The following is a 22851-nucleotide window of genomic DNA, read 5'->3' on the forward strand; positions in this document are numbered from 1 at the left end:
TCTGTCTATAATCCATCCTACAATCTGCATACAATTTGCCTGCAATCTGCCTACTTACTGCTTGTAATCTGTCTGTAATCCATCCTACAATCTGCCTACAATCTGCATACAATCTGCCTGCAATCTGTCTACTTACTGCTTGTAATCTGTCTACAATCTGCATACAATCTGCCTGCAATGTGCCTGTAATCTGCCTGCAATCTGCCTGTAATCCTTCAAATGATTTGCATACAATCTGCCTACTTACTGCTTGTAATCTGTCTGTAATCCATCCTACAATCTGCCTACAATCTGCATACAATCTGCCTACTTACTGCTTGTAATCTTTCTACAATCTGCATACAATCTGCCTACTTACTGCTTGTAATCTGTCTGTAATCCATCCTGCAATCTGCATACAATCTGCCTACTTACTGCTTGTAATCTGTCTGTAATCCATCCTACAATCTGCCTACAATCTGCATACAATCTGCCTACTTACTGCTTGTAATCTTTCTACAATCTGCATACAATCTGCCTACTTACTGCTTGTAATCTGTCTGTAATCCATCCTGCAATCTGCATACAATCTGCCTACTTACTGCTTGTAATCTGTCTGTAATCCATCCTACGATCTGCCTACAATCTGCATACAATCTGCCTACTTACTGCTTGTAATCTGTCTGTAATCCATCCTACAATCTGCCTACAATCTGCCTGCGATCTGCCTGCAATCTGCCTGCAATCTGCCTGTAATTTGTCAAACGATCTGCATACAATCTGCCTACTTACTGCCTGTAATCTGTCTGTAATCCATCCTACAATCTGCCTACAAATTGCATACAATCGGCATACTTACTGCTTGTAATCTGTCTTTACTCCATCCTACAATCTGCCTACAATCTGCATACACTCTGCCTGCAATCTGCCCGCAATTTGCCTACTTACTGCTTGTAATCTGTCTACAATCTGCATACAATCTGCCTACTTACTGCTTGTAATCTGTCTGTAATCCATCCTACAATCTGCATACAATCTGCCTACTTACTGCTTGTAATCTGTCTGTAATCCATCCTACAATTGCATACAATCTGCATACAGTCTGCCTACTTACTGCTTGTAATCTGTCTGTAATCCATACTACAATCTGCCCACAATCTGCATACAATCTGCCTGCAATCTGCCTATTTACTGCTTGTAATCCATCCTACAATCTGCCTACAATCTGCATACAATCTGCCTGCAATCTGCCTACAATCTGCCCACTTACTGCTTGTAATCTGTCTGTAATCCATCCTACAATCTGCCTACAATCTGCCTGCAATCTGCCTGCAATCTGCCTGCAATCTGCCTGTAATTTGTCAAACGATCTGCATACAATCTGCCTACTTACTGCCTGTAATCTGTCTGTAATCCATCCTACAATCTGCCTACAATTTGCATACAATCGGCATACTTACTGCTTGTAATCTGTCTTTACTCCATCCTACAATCTGCATACACTCTGCCTGCAATCTGCCCGCAATCTGCCTACTTACTGCTTGTAATCTGTCTACAATCTGCATACAATCTGCCTACTTACTGCTTGTAATCTGTCTGTAATCCATCCTACAATCTGCATACAATCTGCCTACTTACTGCTTGTAATCTGTCTGTAATCCATCCTACAATCTTCCTACAATCTTCCTACAATCTGCCTGCAATCTGCCTACAATCTGCCTACTTACTGCTTGTAATCTGTCTGTAATCCATTTTACAATCTGCCTACAATCTGCATACAATCTGAATACTTACTGCTTGTAATCTGTCTGTAATCCATCCTACAATCTGCCTACAATCGCCCTACTTACTGCTTGTAATCTGTCTGTAATTCATCCTACAATCTGCCTACTTACTGCTTGTAATCTGCATACAATCTGCCTTCTTACTGCTTGTAATCTGTCTGTAATCCATCCTACAATCTGCCTACTTACTGCTTGTAATCTGCATACAATCTGCCAGCAATCTGCCTACTTACTGCTTGGAATCTGTCTGTAATCCATCCTACAATCTGCCTACTTACTGCTTGTAATCTGCATACAATCTGCATACAATCTGCCTACTTACTGCTTGGAATCTGCATACAATCTGCCTACTTACTGCTTGTAATCTGTCAGTAATTCATCCTACAATCTGCCTACAATCTGCCTGCAATCTGCCTACTTACTGCTTGTAATCTGTTTACAATCTGCATACAATCTGCCTACTTACTGCTTGTAATCTGTCTGTAATCCATTTTACAATCTGCATGCAATCAGCCTACTTACTGCTTGTAATCTGTCTGTAATCCATCCTACAATCTGCCTACAATCTGCATACACTCTGCCTACTTACTGCTTGTAATCTGTCTGTAATCCATCCTACAATCTGCATACAATTTGCCTGCAATCTGCCTACTTACTGCTTGTAATCTGTCTGTAATCCATCCTACAATCTGCCAACAATCTGCATACAATCTGCCTGCAATCTGTCTACTTACTGCTTGTAATCTGTCTACAATCTGCATACAATCTGCCTGCAATGTGCCTGTAATCTGCCTGCAATCTGCCTGTAATCCGTCAAATGATTTGCATACAATCTGCCTACTTACTGCTTGTAATCTGTCTGTAATCCATCCTACAATCTGCCTACAATCTGCATACAATCTGCCTACTTACTGCTTGTAATCTTTCTACAATCTGCATACAATCTGCCTACTTACTGCTTGTAATCTGTCTGTAATCCATCCTACAATCTGCATACAATCTGCCTGCAATCTGCCTACTTACTGCTTGTAATCTGTATGTAATCCATCCTACAATCTTCATACAATCTGCCTGCAATCTGCCTACTTACTGCTTGTAATCTGTCTACAATCTGCATGCAATCTGCATACAATCTGCCTGCAATCTGCCTGCAATCTGCCTGTAATCCGTCAAACGATCTGCATACAGTCTGCATACAATCTGCCTACTTACTGCTTGTAATCTGTCTGTAATCCATCCTACAATCTTCCTACAATCTTCCTACAATCTGCCTACAATCTGCCTACTTACTGTTTGTAATCTGTCTGTAATCCATTTTACAATCTGCCTACAATCTGCATACAATCTGAATACTTACTGCTTGTAATCTGTCTGTAATCCATCCTACAATCTGCCTACAATCGCCCTACTTACTGCTTGTAATCTGTCTGTAATTCATCCTACAATCTGCCTACTTACTGCTTGTAATCTGTCTGTAATCCATCCTACAATCTGCCTACAATCTGCCTGCAATCTGCCTGTAATTTGTCAAACGATCTGCATACAATCTGCCTACTTACTGCCTGTAATCTGTCTGTAATCCATCCTACAATCTGCCTACAATTTGCATACAATCGGCATACTTACTGCTTGTAATCTGTCTTTACTCCATCCTACAATCTGCCTACAATCTGCATACACTCTGCCTGCAATCTGCCCGCAATCTGCCTACTTACTGCTTGTAATCTGTCTACAATCTGCATACAATCTGCCTACTTACTGCTTGTAATCTGTCTGTAATCCATCCTACAATCTGCATACAATCTGCCTACTTACTGCTTGTAATCTGTCTGTAATCCATCCTACAATCTTCCTACAATCTTCCTACAATCTGCATACAATCTGAATACCTACTGCTTGTAATCTGTCTGTAATCCATCCTACAATCTGCCTACAATCGCCCTACTTACTGCTTGTAATCTGTCTGTAATTCATCCTACAATCTGCCTACTTACTGCTTGTAATCTGCATACAATCTGCCTACTTACTGCTTGTAATCTGTCTGTAATCCATCCTACAATCTGCCTACTTACTGCTTGTAATCTGCATACAATCTGCCAGCAATCTGCCTACTTACTGCTTGGAATCTGTCTGTAATCCATCCTACAATCTGCCTACTTACTGCTTGTAATCTGCATACAATCTGCATACAATCTGCCTACTTACTGCTTGTAATCTGCATACAATCTGCCTACTTACTGCTTGTAATCTGTCTGTAATCCATCCTACAATCTGCCCACTTACTGCTTGTAATCTGCATACAATCTGCCAGCAATCTGCCTACTTACTGCTTGGAATCTGTCTGTAATCCATCCTACAATCTGCCTACTTACTGCTTGTAATCTGCATACAATCTGCATACAATCTGCATACAATCTGCCTACTTACTGCTTGGAATCTGCATACAATCTGCCTACTTACTGCTTGTAATCTGTCAGTAATTCATCCTACAATCTGCCTACAATCTGCCTGCAATCTGCCTACTTACTGCTTGTAATCTGTTTACAATCTGCATACAATCTGCCTACTTACTGCTTGTAATCTGTCTGTAATCCATTTTACAGTCTGCATACAATCAGCCTACTTACTGCTTGTAATCTGTCTGTAATCCATCCTACAATCTGCCTACAATCTGCATACAATCTGCCTACTTACTGCTTGTAATCTGTCTGTAATCCATCCTACAATCTGCATACAATCTGCATACAATTTGCCTGCAATCTGCCTACTTACTGCTTGTAATCATTCTGTAATCCATCCTACAATCTGCATACAATCTGCCTGCAATCTGCCTACTTACTGCTTGTAATCTGTCTGTAATCTGCCTAAAATCTGCATACAATCTGTATACAATCTGCCTACTTACTGCTTGTAATCTGTCTGTAATCCATCCTACAATCTGCATACAATCTGCCTACTTACTGCTTGTAATCTGTCTGTAATCCATCCTACAATCTGCATACAATCTGCCTACTTACTGCTTGTAATCTGTCTGTAATCCATCCTACAATCTGCATACAATCTGCCTACTTACTGCTTGTAATCTGTCTGTAATCCATCCTACAATCTGCATACAATCTGCATACAATCTGCCTGCAATCTGCCTCCTTACTGCTTGTAATCTGTCTACAATCTGAATACAATCTGCATACAATTTGCCTGCAATGTGCCTGTAATTTGTCAAACGATCTGCATACAATCTGCCTACTTACTGCTTGTAATCTGTCTGTAATCCACCCTACAATGTGCCTACAATCTGACTGCAATCTGCCTACTTACTGCTTGTAATCTGTCTACAATCTGAATACAATCTGCATACAATTTGCCTGCAATGTGCCTGTAATTTGTCAAACGATCTGCATACAATCTGCCTACTTACTGCTTGTAATCTGTCTGTAATCCATCCTACAATCTGCATACAATCTGCATACAATCTGCCTACTTACTGCTTGTAATCTGTCTACAATCTGCATACAATCTGCCTACTTACTGCTTGTAATCTGTCTGTAATCCATCCTACAATCTGCATACAATCTGCCTACTTACTGCTTGTAATCTGTCTGTAATCCATCCTACAATTGCATACCATCTGCATACAATCTGCCTACTTACTGCTTGTAATCTGTCTGTAATCCATACTACAATCTGCCCACAATCTGCATACAATCTGCCTGCAATCTGCCTACTTACTGCTTGTAATCCATACTACAATCTGCCTACAATCTGCATACAATCTGCCTGCAATCTGCCTACAATCTGCCTACTTACTGCTTGTAATCTGTCTGTAATCCATCCTACAATCTGCCTACAATCTGCCTGCAATCTGCCTGTGATTTGTCAAACGATCTGCATACAATCTGCCTACTTACTGCCTGTAATCTGTCTGTAATCCATCCTACAATCTGCCTACAATTTGCATACAATCGGCATACTTACTGCTTGTAATCTGTCTTTACTCCATCCTACAATCTGCCTACAATCTGCATACACTCTGCCTGCAATCTGCCCGCAATCTGCCTACTTACTGCTTGTAATCTGTCTACAATCTGCATACAATCTGCCTACTTACTGCTTGTAATCTGTCTGTAATGCATCCTACAATCTGCATACAATCTGCCTACTTACTGCTTGTAATCTGTAATCCATCCTACAATCTTCCTACAATCTGCATACAACCTGCCTGCAATCTGCCTACAATCTGCCTACTTACTGCTTGTAATCTGTCTGTAATCCATCTTACAATCTGCCTACAATCTGCATACAATCTGAATACTTACTGCTTGTAATCTGTCTGTAATCCATCCTACAATCTGCCTACAATCGCCCTACTTACTGCTTGTAATCTGTCTGTAATTCATCCTACAATCTGCCTACTTACTGCTTGTAATCTGCATACAATCTGCCTTCTTACTGCTTGTAATCTGTCTGTAATCCATCCTACAATCTGCCTACTTACTGCTTGTAATCTGCATACAATCTGCATACAATCTGCCTACTTACTGCTTCTAATCTGTCTGTAATTCATCCTACAATCTGCCTACTTACTGCTTGTAATCTGCATACAATCTGCCTACTTACTGCTTGTAATCTGTCTGTAATCCATCCTACAATCTGCCTACTTACTGCTTGTAATCTGCATACAATCTGCCAGCAATCTGCCTACTTACTGCTTGGAATCTGTCTGTAATCCATTCTACAATCTGCCTACTTACTGCTTGTAATCTGCATACAATCTGCATACAATCTGCCTACTTACTGCTTGTAATCTGCATACAATCTGCCTACTTACTGCTTGTAATCTGTCTGTAATCCATTCTACAATCTGCCTACTTACTGCTTGTAATCTGCATACAATCTGCCAGCAATCTGCCTACTTACTGCTTGGAATCTGTCTGTAATCCATCCTACAATCTGCCTACTTACTGCTTGTAATCTGCATACAATCTGCATACAATCTGCCTACTTACTGCTTGGAATCTGCATACAATCTGCCTACTTACTGCTTGTAATCTGTCAGTAATTCATCCTACAATCTGCCTACAATCTGCCTGCAATCTGCCTACTTACTGCTTGTAATCTGTTTACAATCTGCATACAATCTGCCTACTTACTGCTTGTAATCTGTCTGTAATCCATTTTACAATCTGCATACAATCAGCCTACTTACTGCTTGTAATCTGTCTGTAATCCATCCTACAATCTGCCTACAATCTGCATACAATCTGCCTACTTACTGCTTGTAATCTGTCTATAATCCATCCTACAATCTGCATACAATTTGCCTGCAATCTGCCTACTTACTGCTTGTAATCTGTCTGTAATCCATCCTACAATCTGCCTACAATCTGCATACAATCTGCCTGCAATCTGTCTACTTACTGCTTGTAATCTGTCTACAATCTGCATACAATCTGCCTGCAATGTGCCTGTAATCTGCCTGCAATCTGCCTGTAATCCTTCAAATGATTTGCATACAATCTGCCTACTTACTGCTTGTAATCTGTCTGTAATCCATCCTACAATCTGCCTACAATCTGCATACAATCTGCCTACTTACTGCTTGTAATCTTTCTACAATCTGCATACAATCTGCCTACTTACTGCTTGTAATCTGTCTGTAATCCATCCTGCAATCTGCATACAATCTGCCTACTTACTGCTTGTAATCTGTCTGTAATCCATCCTACAATCTGCCTACAATCTGCATACAATCTGCCTACTTACTGCTTGTAATCTTTCTACAATCTGCATACAATCTGCCTACTTACTGCTTGTAATCTGTCTGTAATCCATCCTGCAATCTGCATACAATCTGCCTACTTACTGCTTGTAATCTGTCTGTAATCCATCCTACGATCTGCCTACAATCTGCATACAATCTGCCTACTTACTGCTTGTAATCTGTCTGTAATCCATCCTACAATCTGCCTACAATCTGCCTGCGATCTGCCTGCAATCTGCCTGCAATCTGCCTGTAATTTGTCAAACGATCTGCATACAATCTGCCTACTTACTGCCTGTAATCTGTCTGTAATCCATCCTACAATCTGCCTACAAATTGCATACAATCGGCATACTTACTGCTTGTAATCTGTCTTTACTCCATCCTACAATCTGCCTACAATCTGCATACACTCTGCCTGCAATCTGCCCGCAATTTGCCTACTTACTGCTTGTAATCTGTCTACAATCTGCATACAATCTGCCTACTTACTGCTTGTAATCTGTCTGTAATCCATCCTACAATCTGCATACAATCTGCCTACTTACTGCTTGTAATCTGTCTGTAATCCATCCTACAATTGCATACAATCTGCATACAGTCTGCCTACTTACTGCTTGTAATCTGTCTGTAATCCATACTACAATCTGCCCACAATCTGCATACAATCTGCCTGCAATCTGCCTATTTACTGCTTGTAATCCATCCTACAATCTGCCTACAATCTGCATACAATCTGCCTGCAATCTGCCTACAATCTGCCCACTTACTGCTTGTAATCTGTCTGTAATCCATCCTACAATCTGCCTACAATCTGCCTGCAATCTGCCTGCAATCTGCCTGTAATTTGTCAAACGATCTGCATACAATCTGCCTACTTACTGCCTGTAATCTGTCTGTAATCCATCCTACAATCTGCCTACAATTTGCATACAATCGGCATACTTACTGCTTGTAATCTGTCTTTACTCCATCCTACAATCTGCATACACTCTGCCTGCAATCTGCCCGCAATCTGCCTACTTACTGCTTGTAATCTGTCTACAATCTGCATACAATCTGCCTACTTACTGCTTGTAATCTGTCTGTAATCCATCCTACAATCTGCATACAATCTGCCTACTTACTGCTTGTAATCTGTCTGTAATCCATCCTACAATCTTCCTACAATCTTCCTACAATCTGCCTGCAATCTGCCTACAATCTGCCTACTTACTGCTTGTAATCTGTCTGTAATCCATTTTACAATCTGCCTACAATCTGCATACAATCTGAATACTTACTGCTTGTAATCTGTCTGTAATCCATCCTACAATCTGCCTACAATCGCCCTACTTACTGCTTGTAATCTGTCTGTAATTCATCCTACAATCTGCCTACTTACTGCTTGTAATCTGCATACAATCTGCCTTCTTCCTGCTTGTAATCTGTCTGTAATCCATCCTACAATCTGCCTACTTACTGCTTGTAATCTGCATACAATCTGCCAGCAATCTGCCTACTTACTGCTTGGAATCTGTCTGTAATCCATCCTACAATCTGCCTACTTACTGCTTGTAATCTGCATACAATCTGCATACAATCTGCCTACTTACTGCTTGGAATCTGCATACAATCTGCCTACTTACTGCTTGTAATCTGTCAGTAATTCATCCTACAATCTGCCTACAATCTGCCTGCAATCTGCCTACTTACTGCTTGTAATCTGTTTACAATCTGCATACAATCTGCCTACTTACTGCTTGTAATCTGTCTGTAATCCATTTTACAATCTGCATGCAATCAGCCTACTTACTGCTTGTAATCTGTCTGTAATCCATCCTACAATCTGCCTACAATCTGCATACACTCTGCCTACTTACTGCTTGTAATCTGTCTGTAATCCATCCTACAATCTGCATACAATTTGCCTGCAATCTGCCTACTTACTGCTTGTAATCTGTCTGTAATCCATCCTACAATCTGCCAACAATCTGCATACAATCTGCCTGCAATCTGTCTACTTACTGCTTGTAATCTGTCTACAATCTGCATACAATCTGCCTGCAATGTGCCTGTAATCTGCCTGCAATCTGCCTGTAATCCGTCAAATGATTTGCATACAATCTGCCTACTTACTGCTTGTAATCTGTCTGTAATCCATCCTACAATCTGCCTACAATCTGCATACAATCTGCCTACTTACTGCTTGTAATCTTTCTACAATCTGCATACAATCTGCCTACTTACTGCTTGTAATCTGTCTGTAATCCATCCTACAATCTGCATACAATCTGCCTGCAATCTGCCTACTTACTGCTTGTAATCTGTATGTAATCCATCCTACAATCTTCATACAATCTGCCTGCAATCTGCCTACTTACTGCTTGTAATCTGTCTACAATCTGCATGCAATCTGCATACAATCTGCCTGCAATCTGCCTGCAATCTGCCTGTAATCCGTCAAACGATCTGCATACAGTCTGCATACAATCTGCCTACTTACTGCTTGTAATCTGTCTGTAATCCATCCTACAATCTTCCTACAATCTTCCTACAATCTGCCTACAATCTGCCTACTTACTGTTTGTAATCTGTCTGTAATCCATTTTACAATCTGCCTACAATCTGCATACAATCTGAATACTTACTGCTTGTAATCTGTCTGTAATCCATCCTACAATCTGCCTACAATCGCCCTACTTACTGCTTGTAATCTGTCTGTAATTCATCCTACAATCTGCCTACTTACTGCTTGTAATCTGCATTCAATCTGCCTTCTTACTGCTTGTAATCTGTCTGTAATCCATCCTACAATCTGCCTACTTACTGCTTGTAATCTGCATACAATCTGCCAGCAATCTGCCTACTTACTGCTTGGAATCTGTCTGTAATCCATCCTACAATCTGCCTACTTACTGCTTGTAATCTGCATACAATCTGCATACAATCTACCTACTTACTGCTTGTAATCTGCATACAATCTGCCTACTTACTGCTTGTAATCTGTCTGTAATCCATCCTACAATCTGCCTACTTACTGCTTGTAATCTGCATACAATCTGCCAGCAATCTGCCTACTTACTGCTTGGAATCTGTCTGTAATCCATCCTACAATCTGCCTACTTACTGCTTGTAATCTGCATACAATCTGCATACAATCTGCCTACTTACTGCTTGGAATCTGCATACAATCTGCCTACTTACTGCTTGTAATCTGTCAGTAATTCATCCTACAATCTGCCTACAATCTGCCTGCAATCTGCCTACTTACTGCTTGTAATCTGTTTACAATCTGCATACAATCTGCCTACTTACTGCTTGTAATCTGTCTGTAATCCATTTTACAATCTGCATACAATCAGCCTACTTACTGCTTGTAATCTGTCTGTAATCCATCCTACAATCTGCCTACAATCTGCATACACTCTGCCTACTTACTGCTTGTAATCTGTCTGTAATCCATCCTACAATCTGCATACAATTTGCCTGCAATCTGCCTACTTACTGCTTGTAATCTGTCTGTAATCCATCCTACAATCTGCCAACAATCTGCATACAATCTGCCTGCAATCTGTCTACTTACTGCTTGTAATCTGTCTACAATCTGCATACAATCTGCCTGCAATGTGCCTGTAATCTGCCTGCAATCTGCCTGTAATCTGTCAAATGATTTGCATACAATCTGCCTACTTACTGCTTGTAATCTGTCTGTAATCCATCCTACAATCTGCCTACAATCTGCATACAATCTGCCTACTTACTGCTTGTAATCTTTCTACAATCTGCATACAATCTGCCTACTTACTGCTTGTAATCTGTCTGTAATCCATCCTGCAATCTGCATACAATCTGCCTACTTACTGCTTGTAATCTGTCTGTAATCCATCCTACGATCTGCCTACAATCTGCATACAATCTGCCTACTTACTGCTTGTAATCTGTCTGTAATCCATCCTACAATCTGCATACAATCTGCCTGCAATCTGCCTACTTACTGCTTGTAATCTGTATGTAATCCATCCTACAATCTTCATACAATCTGCCTGCAATCTGCCTACTTACTGCTTGTAATCTGTCTACAATCTGCATGCAATCTGCATACAATCTGCCTGCAATCTGCCTGCAATCTGCCTGCAATCTGCCTGCAATCTGCCTGTAATACGTCAAACGATCTGCATACAGTCTGCATACAATCTGCCTACTTACTGCTTGTAATCTGTCTGTAATCCATCCTACAATCTGCATACAATCTGCCTACTTACTGCTTGTAATCTGTCTGTAATCCATCCTACAATCTTCCTACAATCTGCATACAATCTGCCTGCAATCTGCCTACAATCTGCCTACTTACTGCTTGTAATCTGTCTGTAATCCATCTTACAATCTGCCTACAATCTGCATACAATCTGAATACTTACTGCTTGTAATCTGTCTGTAATCCATCCTACAATCTGCCTACTTACTGCTTGTAATCTGTCTGTAATTCATCCTACAATCTGCCTACTTACTGCTTGTAATCTGCATACAATCTGCCTTCTTACTGCTTGTAATCTGTCTGTAATCCATCCTACAATCTGCCTACTTACTGCTTGTAATCTGCATACAATCTGCCAGCAATCTGCCTACTTACTGCTTGGAATCTGTCTGTAATCCATCCTACAATCTGCCTACTTACTGCTTGTAATCTGCATACAATCTGCATACAATCTGCCTACTTACTGCTTGTAATCTGCATACAATCTGCCTACTTACTGCTTGTAATCTGTCTGTAATCCATCCTACAATCTGCCTACTTACTGCTTGTAATCTGCATACAATCTGCCAGCAATCTGCCTACTTACTGCTTGTAATCTGTCTGTAATCCATCCTACAATCTGCCTACTTACTGCTTGTAATCTGCATACAATCTGCATACAATCTGCCTACTTACTGCTTGGAATCTGCATACAATCTGCCTACTTACTGCTTGTAATCTGTCAGTAATTCATCCTACAATCTGCCTACAATCTGCCTGCAATCTGCCTACTTACTGCTTGTAATCTGTTTACAATCTGCATACAATCTGCCTACTTACTGCTTGTAATCTGTCTGTAATCCATTTTACAATCTGCATGCAATCAGCCTACTTACTGCTTGTAATCTGTCTGTAATCCATCCTACAATCTGCCTACAATCTGCATACACTCTGCCTACTTACTGCTTGTAATCTGTCTGTAATCCATCCTACAATCTGCATACAATTTGCCTGCAATCTGCCTACTTACTGCTTGTAATCTGTCTGTAATCCATCCTACAATCTGCCAACAATCTGCATACAATCTGCCTGCAATCTGTCTACTTACTGCTTGTAATCTGTCTACAATCTGCATACAATCTGCCTGCAATGTGCCTGTAATCTGCCTGCAATCTGCCTGTAATCCGTCAAATGATTTGCATACAATCTGCCTACTTACTGCTTGTAATCTGTCTGTAATCCATCCTACAATCTGCCTACAATCTGCATACAATCTGCCTACTTACTGCTTGTAATCTTTCTACAATCTGCATACAATCTGCCTACTTACTGCTTGTAATCTGTCTGTAATCCATCCTGCAATCTGCATACAATCTGCCTACTTACTGCTTGTAATCTGTCTGTAATCCATCCTACAATCTGCATACAATCTGCCTGCAATCTGCCTACTTACTGCTTGTAATCTGTATGTAATCCATCCTACAATCTTCATACAATCTGCCTGCAATCTGCCTACTTACTGCTTGTAATCTGTCTACAATCTGCATGCAATCTGCATACAATCTGCCTGCAATCTGCCTGCAATCTGCCTGTAATCCGTCAAACGATCTGCATACAGTCTGCATACAATCTGCCTACTTACTGCTTGTAATCTGTCTGTAATCCATCCTACAATCTTCCTACAATCTTCCTACAATCTGCCTACTTGCTGCTTGTAATCTGTCTGTAATCCATTTTACAATCTGCCTACAATCTGCATACAATCTGAATACTTACTGCTTGTAATCTGTCTGTAATCCATCCTACAATCTGCCTACAATCGCCCTACTTACTGCTTGTAATCTGTCTGTAATTCATCCTACAATCTGCCTACTTACTGCTTGTAATCTGCATTCAATCTGCCTTCTTACTGCTTGTAATCTGTCTGTAATCCATCCTACAATCTGCCTACTTACTGCTTGTAATCTGCATACAATCTGCCAGCAATCTGCCTACTTACTGCTTGGAATCTGTCTGTAATCCATCCTACAATCTGCCTACTTACTGCTTGTAATCTGCATACAATCTGCATACAATCTGCCTACTTACTGCTTGTAATCTGCATACAATCTGCCTACTTACTGCTTGTAATCTGTCTGTAATCCATCCTACAATCTGCCTACTTACTGCTTGTAATCTGCATACAATCTGCCAGCAATCTGCCTACTTACTGCTTGGAATCTGTCTGTAATCCATCCTACAATCTGCCTACTTACTGCTTGTAATCTGCATACAATCTGCATACAATCTGCCTACTTACTGCTTGGAATCTGCATACAATCTGCCTACTTACTGCTTGGAATCTGTCAGTAATTCATCCTACAATCTGCCTACAATCTGCCTGCAATCTGCCTACTTACTGCTTGTAATCTGTTTACAATCTGCATACAATCTGCCTACTTACTGCTTGTAATCTGTCTGTAATCCATTTTACAATCTGCATACAATCAGCCTACTTACTGCTTGTAATCTGTCTGTAATCCATCCTACAATCTGCCTACAATCTGCATACACTCTGCCTACTTACTGCTTGTAATCTGTCTGTAATCCATCCTACAATCTGCATACAATTTGCCTGCAATCTGCCTACTTACTGCTTGTAATCTGTCTGTAATCCATCCTACAATCTGCCAACAATCTGCATACAATCTGCCTGCAATCTGTCTACTTACTGCTTGTAATCTGTCTACAATCTGCATACAATCTGCCTGCAATGTGCCTGTAATCTGCCTGCTATCTGCCTGTAATCCGTCAAATGATTTGCATACAATCTGCCTACTTACTGCTTGTAATCTGTCTGTAATCCATCCTACAATCTGCCTACAATCTGCATACAATCTGCCTACTTACTGCTTGTAATCTTTCTACAATCTGCATACAATCTGCCTACTTACTGCTTGTAATCTGTCTGTAATCCATCCTGCAATCTGCATACAATCTGCCTACTTACTGCTTGTAATCTGTCTGTAATCCATCCTACGATCTGCCTACAATCTGCATACAATCTGCCTACTTACTGCTTGTAATCTGTCTGTAATCCATCCTACAATCTGCATACAATCTGCCTGCAATCTGCCTACTTACTGCTTGTAATCTGTATGTAATCCATCCTACAATCTTCATACAATCTGCCTGCAATCTGCCTACTTACTGCTTGTAATCTGTCTACAATCTGCATGCAATCTGCATACAATCTGCCTGCAATCTGCCTGCAATCTGCCTGCAATCTGCCTGTAATCCGTCAAACGATCTGCATACAGTCTGCATACAATCTGCCTACTTACTGCTTGTAATCTGTCTGTAATCCATCCTACAATCTGCATACAATCTGCCTACTTACTGCTTGTAATCTGTCTGTAATCCATCCTACAATCTTCCTACAATCTGCATACAATCTGCCTGCAATCTGCCTACAATCTGCCTACTTACTGCTTGTAATCTGTCTGTAATCCATCTTACAATCTGCCTACAATCTGCATACAATCTGAATACTTACTGCTTGTAATCTGTCTGTAATCCATCCTACAATCTGCCTACTTACTGCTTGTAATCTGTCTGTAATTCATCCTACAATCTGCCTACTTACTGCTTGTAATCTGCATACAATCTGCCTTCTTACTGCTTGTAATCTGTCTGTAATCCATCCTACAATCTGCCTACTTACTGCTTGTAATCTGCATACAATCTGCCAGCAATCTGCCTACTTACTGCTTGGAATCTGTCTGTAATCCATCCTACAATCTGCCTACTTACTGCTTGTAATCTGCATACAATCTGCATACAATCTGCCTACTTACTGCTTGGAATCTGCATACAATCTGCCTACTTACTGCTTGTAATCTGCATACAATCTGCATACAATCTGCCTACTTACTGCTTGTAATCTGCATACAATCTGCCTACTTACTGCTTGTAATCTGTCTGTAATCCATCCTACAATCTGCCTACTTACTGCTTGTAATCTGCATACAATCTGCCAGCAATCTGCCTACTTACTGCTTGGAATCTGTCTGTAATCCATCCTACAATCTGCCTACTTACTGCTTGTAATCTGCATACAATCTGCATACAATCTGCCTACTTACTGCTTGGAATCTGCATACAATCTGCCTACTTACTGCTTGTAATCTGTCAGTAATTCATCCTACAATCTGCCTACAATCTGCCTGCAATCTGCCTACTTACTGCTTGTAATCTGTTTACAATCTGCATACAATCTGCCTATTTACTGCTTGTAATCTGTCTGTAATCCATTTTACAATCTGCATACAATCAGCCTACTTACTGCTTGTAATCTGTCTGTAATCCATCCTACAATCTGCCTACAATCTGCATACAATCTGCCTACTTACTGTTTGTAATCTGTCTGTAATCCATCCTACAATCTGCATACAATCTGCATACAATTTGCCTGCAATCTGCCTACTTACTGCTTGTAATCTGTCTGTAATCCATCCTACAATCTGCCAACAATCTGCATACAATCTGCTTGTAATCTGTCTACAATCTGCATACAATCTGCCTGCAATGTGCCTGTAATCTGCCTGCAATCTGCCTGTAATCCGTCAAATGATTTGCATACAATCTGCCTACTTACTGCTTGTAATCTGTCTGTAATCCATCCTACAATCTGCATACAATCTGCCTACTTACTGCTTGTAATCTTTCTACAATCTGCATACAATCTGCCTACTTACTGCTTGTAATCTGTCTGTAATCCATCCTGCAATCTGCATACAATCTGCCTACTTACTGCTTGTAATCTGTCTGTAATCCATTTTACAATCTGCCTACAATCTGCATACAATCTGAATACTTACTGCTTGTAATCTGTCTGTAATCCATCCTACAATCTGCCTACTTACTGCTTGTAATCTGTCTGTAATTCATCCTACAATCTGCCTACTTACTGCTTGTAATCTGCATACAATCTGCCTTCTTACTGCTTGTAATCTGTCTGTAATCCATCCTACAATCTGCCTACTTACTGCTTGTAATCTGCATACAATCTGCCAGCAATCTGCCTACTTACTGCTTGGAATCTGTCTGTAATCCATCCTACAATCTGCCTACTTACTGCTTGTAATCTGCATACAATCTGCATACAATCTGCCTACTTACTGCTTGTAATCTGCATACAATCTGCCTACTTACTGCTTGTAATCTGTCTGTAATCCATCCTACAATCTGCCTACTTACTGCTTGTAATCTGCATACAATCTGCCAGCAATCTGCCTACTTACTGCTTGGAATCTGTCTGTAATCCATCCTACAATCTGCCTACTTACTGCTTGTAATCTGCATACAATCTGCATACAATCTGCCTACTTACTGCTTGGAATCTGCATACAATCTGCCTACTTACTGCTTGTAATCTGTCAGTAATTCATCCTACAATCTGCCTACAATCTGCCTGCAATCTGCCTACTTACTGCTTGTAATCTGTTTACAATCTGCATACAATCTGCCTATTTACTGCTTGTAATCTGTCTGTAATCCATTTTACAATCTGCATACAATCAGCCTACTTACTGCTTGTAATCTGTCTGTAATCCATCCTACAATCTGCCTACAATCTGCATACAATCTGCCTACTTACTGTTTGTAATCTGTCTGTAATCCATCCTACAATCTGCATACAATCTGCATACAATTTGCCTGCAATCTGCCTACTTACTGCTTGTAATCTGTCTGTAATCCATCCTACAATCTGCCAACAATCTGCATACAATCTGCCTGCAATCTGTCTACTTACTGCTTGTAATCTGTCTACAATCTGCATACAATCTGCCTGCAATGTGCCTGTAATCTGCCTGCAATCTGCCTGTAATCCGTCAAATGATTTGCATACAATCTGCCTACTTACTGCTTGTAATCTGTCTGTAATCCATCCTACAATCTGCATACAATCTGCCTACTTACTGCTTGTAATCTTTCTACAATCTGCATACAATCTGCCTACTTACTGCTTGTAATCTGTCTGTAATCCATCCTGCAATCTGCATACAATCTGCCTACTTACTGCTTGTAATCTGTCTGTAATCCATCCTACGATCTGTCTACAATCTGCATACAATCTGCCTACTTACTGCTTGTAATCTGTCTGTAATCCATCCTACAATCTGCATACAATCTGCCTGCAATCTGCCTACTTACTGCTTGTAATCTGTATGTAATCCATCCTACAATCTTCATACAATCTGCCTGCAATCTGCCTACTTACTGCTTGTAATCTGTCTACAATCTGCATGCAATCTGCATACAATCTGCCTGCAATCTGCCTGCAATCTGCCTGCAATCTGCCTGTAATCCGTCAAACGATCTGCATACAGTCTGCATACAATCTGCCTACTTACTGCTTGTAATCTGTCTGTAATCCATCCTACAATCTGCATACAATTTGCCTGCAATCTGCCTACTTACTGCTTGTAATCTGTGTGAAATCCATCCTACTATCTGTCTACAATCTGCATACAATCTGCCTGCAATGTGCCTGTAATCTGCCTGCAATCTGCCTGCAATCCGTCAAATGATCTGCATACAATCTGCATACAATCTGCCTACTTACTGCTTGTAATCTGTCTACAATCTGCATACAATCTGCCTACTTACTGCTTGTAATCTGTCTGTAATCCATCCTACAATCTGCATACAATCTGCCTACTTACTGCTTGTAATCTGTCTGTAATCCATCCTACAATTGCATACAATCTGCCTACTTACTGCTTGTAATCTGTCTGTAATCCATACTACAATCTGCCCACAATCTGCATACAATCTGCCTGCAATCTGCCTACTTACTGCTTGTAATCCATACTACAATCTGCCTGCAATCTGCCTACAATCTGCCTACTTACTGCTTGTAATATGTCTGTAATCCATCCTACAATCTGCCTACAATCTGCCTGCAATCTGCCTGCAATCTGCCTGTAATTTGTCAAACGATCTGCATACAATCTGCCTACTTACTGCCTGTAATCTGTCGTTAATCAATCCTACAATCTGCCTACAATTTGCATACAATCGGCATACTTACTGCTTGTAATCTGTCTTTACTCCATCCTACAATCTGCCTATTTACTGCTTGTAATCTGTCTACAATCTGCTTACAATCTGCCTACTTACTGCTTGTAATCTGTCTGTAATCCATCCTACAATCTGCATACAATCTGCCTACTTACTGCTTGTAATCTGTCCGTAATCCATCCTACAATTGCATACAATCTGCATACAATCTGCCTACTTACTGCTTGTAATCTGTCTGTAATCCATACTACAATCTGCCCACAATCTGCATACAATCTGCCTGCAATCTGCCTACTTACTGCTTGTAATCCATCCTACAATCTGCCTACAATCTGCATACAATCTGCCTGCAATCTGCCTACAATCTGCCTACTTACTGCTTGTAATCTGTCTGTAATCCATCCTACAATCTGCCTACAATCTGCCTGCAATCTGCCTGCAATCTGCCTGTAATTTGTCAAACGATCTGCATACAATCTGCCTACTTACTGCCTGTAATCTGTCTGTAATCCATCCTACAATCTGCCTACAATTTGCATACAATCGGCATACTTACTGCTTGTAATCTGTCTTTACTCCATCCTACAATCTGCCTACAATCTGCATACACTCTGCCTGCAATCTGCCCGCAATCTGCCTACTTACTGCTTGTAATCTGTCTACAATCTGCATACAATCTGCCTACTTACTGCTTGTAATCTGTCTGTAATCCATCCTACAATCTGCATACAATCTGCCTACTTACTGCTTGCAATCTGTCTGTAATCCATCCTACAATCTTCCTACAATCTTCCTACAATCTGCATACAATCTGAATACCTACTGCTTGTAATCTGTCTGTAATCCATCCTACAATCTGCCTACAATCGCCCTACTTACTGCTTGTAATCTGTCTGTAATTCATCCTACAATCTGCCTACTTACTGCTTGTAATCTGCATACAATCTGCCTACTTACTGCTTGTAATCTGTCTGTAATCCATCCTACAATCTGCCTACTTACTGCTTGTAATCTGCATACAATCTGCCAGCAATCTGCCTACTTACTGCTTGGAATCTGTCTGTAATCCATCCTACAATCTGCCTACTTACTGCTTGTAATCTGCATACAATCTGCATACAATCTGCCTACTTACTGCTTGTAATCTGCATACAATCTGCCTACTTACTGCTTGTAATCTGTCTGTAATCCATCCTACAATCTGCCCACTTACTGCTTGTAATCTGCATACAATCTGCCAGCAATCTGCCTACTTACTGCTTGGAATCTGTCTGTAATCCATCCTACAATCTGCCTACTTACTGCTTGTAATCTGCATACAATCTGCATACAATCTGCCTACTTACTGCTTGGAATCTGCATACAATCTGCCTACTTACTGCTTGTAATCTGTCAGTAATTCATCCTACAATCTGCCTACAATCTGCCTGCAATCTGCCTACTTACTGCTTGTAATCTGTTTACAATCTGCATACAATCTGCCTACTTACTGCTTGTAATCTGTCTGTAATCCATTTTACAATCTGCATACAATCAGCCTACTTACTGCTTGTAATCTGTCTGTAATCCATCCTACAATCTGCCTACAATCTGCATACAATCTGCCTACTTACTGCTTGTAATCTGTCTGTAATCCATCCTACAATCTGCATACAATCTGCATACAATTTGCCTGCAATCTGCCTACTTACTGCTTGTAATCATTCTGTAATCCATCCTACAATCTGCATACAATCTGCCTGCAATCTGTCTACTTACTGCTTGTAATCTGTCTACAATCTGCATACAATCTGCCTGCAATGTGCCTGTAATCTGCCTGCAATCTGCCTGTAATCCGTCAAATGATTTGCATACAATCTGCCTACTTACTGCTTGTAATCTGTCTGTAATCCATCCTACAATCTGCCTAAAATCTGCATACAATCTGCCTACTTACTGCTTGTAATCTTTCTACAATCTGCATACAATCTGCCTACTTACTGCTTGTAATCTGTCTGTAATCCATCCTGCAATCTGTATACAATCTGCCTACTTACTGCTTGTAATCTGTCTGTAATCCATCCTACAATCTGCCTACAATCTGCATACAATCTGCCTACTAACTGCTTGTAATCTTTCTACAATCTGCATACAATCTGCCTACTTACTGCTTGTAATCTGTCTGTAATCCATCCTACAATCTGCCCACTTACTGCTTGTAATCTGCATACAATCTGCCAGCAATCTGCCTACTTACTGCTTGGAATCTGTCTGTAATCCATCCTACAATCTGCCTACTTACTGCTTGTAATCTGCATACAATCTGCATACAATCTGCCTACTTACTGCTTGGAATCTGCATACAATCTGCCTACTTACTGCTTGTAATCTGTCAGTAATTCATCCTACAATCTGCCTACAATCTGCCTGCAATCTGCCTACTTACTGCTTGTAATCTGTTTACAATCTGCATACAATCTGCCTACTTACTGCTTGTAATCTGTCTGTAATCCATTTTACAATCTGCATACAATCAGCCTACTTACTGCTTGTAATCTGTCTGTAATCCATCCTACAATCTGCCTACAATCTGCATACAATCTGCCTACTTACTGCTTGTAATCTGTCTGTAATCCATCCTACAATCTGCATACAATCTGCATACAATTTGCCTGCAATCTGCCTACTTACTGCTTGTAATCATTCTGTAATCCATCCTACAATCTGCATACAATCTGCCTGCAATCTGTCTACTTACTGCTTGTAATCTGTCTACAATCTGCATACAATCTGCCTGCAATGTGCCTGTAATCTGCCTGCAATCTGCCTGTAATCCGTCAAATGATTTGCATACAATCTGCCTACTTACTGCTTGTAATCTGTCTGTAATCCATCCTACAATCTGCCTAAAATCTGCATACAATCTGCCTACTTACTGCTTGTAATCTTTCTACAATCTGCATACAATCTGCCTACTTACTGCTTGTAATCTGTCTGTAATCCATCCTGCAATCTGTATACAATCTGCCTACTTACTGCTTGTAATCTGTCTGTAATCCATCCTACAATCTGCCTACAATCTGCATACAATCTGCCTACTAACTGCTTGTAATCTTTCTACAATCTGCATACAATCTGCCTACTTACTGCTTGTAATCTGTCTGTAATCCATCCTGCAATCTGCATACAATCTGCCTACTTACTGCTTGTAATCTGTCTGTAATCCATCCTTCGATCTGCCTACAATCTGCATACAATCTGCCTACTTACTGCTTGTAATCTGTCTGTAATCCATCCTACAATCTGCCTGCAATCTGCCTGCAATCTGCCTGCAATCTGCCTGTAATTTGTCAAACGATCTGCATACAATCTGCCTACTTACTGCCTGTAATCTGTCTGTAATCCATCCTACAATCTGCCTACAATTTGCATACAATCGGCATACTTACTGCTTGTAATCTGTCTTTACTCCATCCTACAATCTGCCTACAATCTGCATACACTCTGCCTGCAATCTGCCCGCAATCTGCCTACTTACTGCTTGTAATCTGTCTACAATCTGCATACAATCTGCCTACTTACTGCTTGTAATCTGTCTGTAATCCATCCTACAATCTGCATACAATCTGCCTACTTACTGCTTGTAATCTGTCTGTAATCCATCCTACAATTGCATACAATCTGCCTACTTACTGCTTGTAATCTGTCTGTAATCCATACTACAATCTGCCCACAATCTGCATACAATCTGCCTGCAATCTGCCTACTTACTGCTTGTAATCCATACTACAATCTGCCTACAATCTGCCTGCAATCTGCCTACAATCTGCCTACTTACTGCTTGTAATATGTCTGTAATCCATCCTACAATCTGCCTACAATCTGCCTGCAATCTGCCTGCAATCTGCCTGTAATTTGTCAAACGATCTGCATACAATCTGCCTACTTACTGCCTGTAATCTGTCGTTAATCAATCCTACAATCTGCCTACAATTTGCATACAATCGGCATACTTACTGCTTGTAATCTGTCTTTACTCCATCCTACAATCTGCCTACTTACTGCTT

This window comes from Eleutherodactylus coqui, chromosome 3 (genome assembly GCF_035609145.1).
Source record: "Eleutherodactylus coqui strain aEleCoq1 chromosome 3, aEleCoq1.hap1, whole genome shotgun sequence".
NCBI classification, from domain to species: Eukaryota; Metazoa; Chordata; class Amphibia; order Anura; family Eleutherodactylidae; genus Eleutherodactylus; species Eleutherodactylus coqui.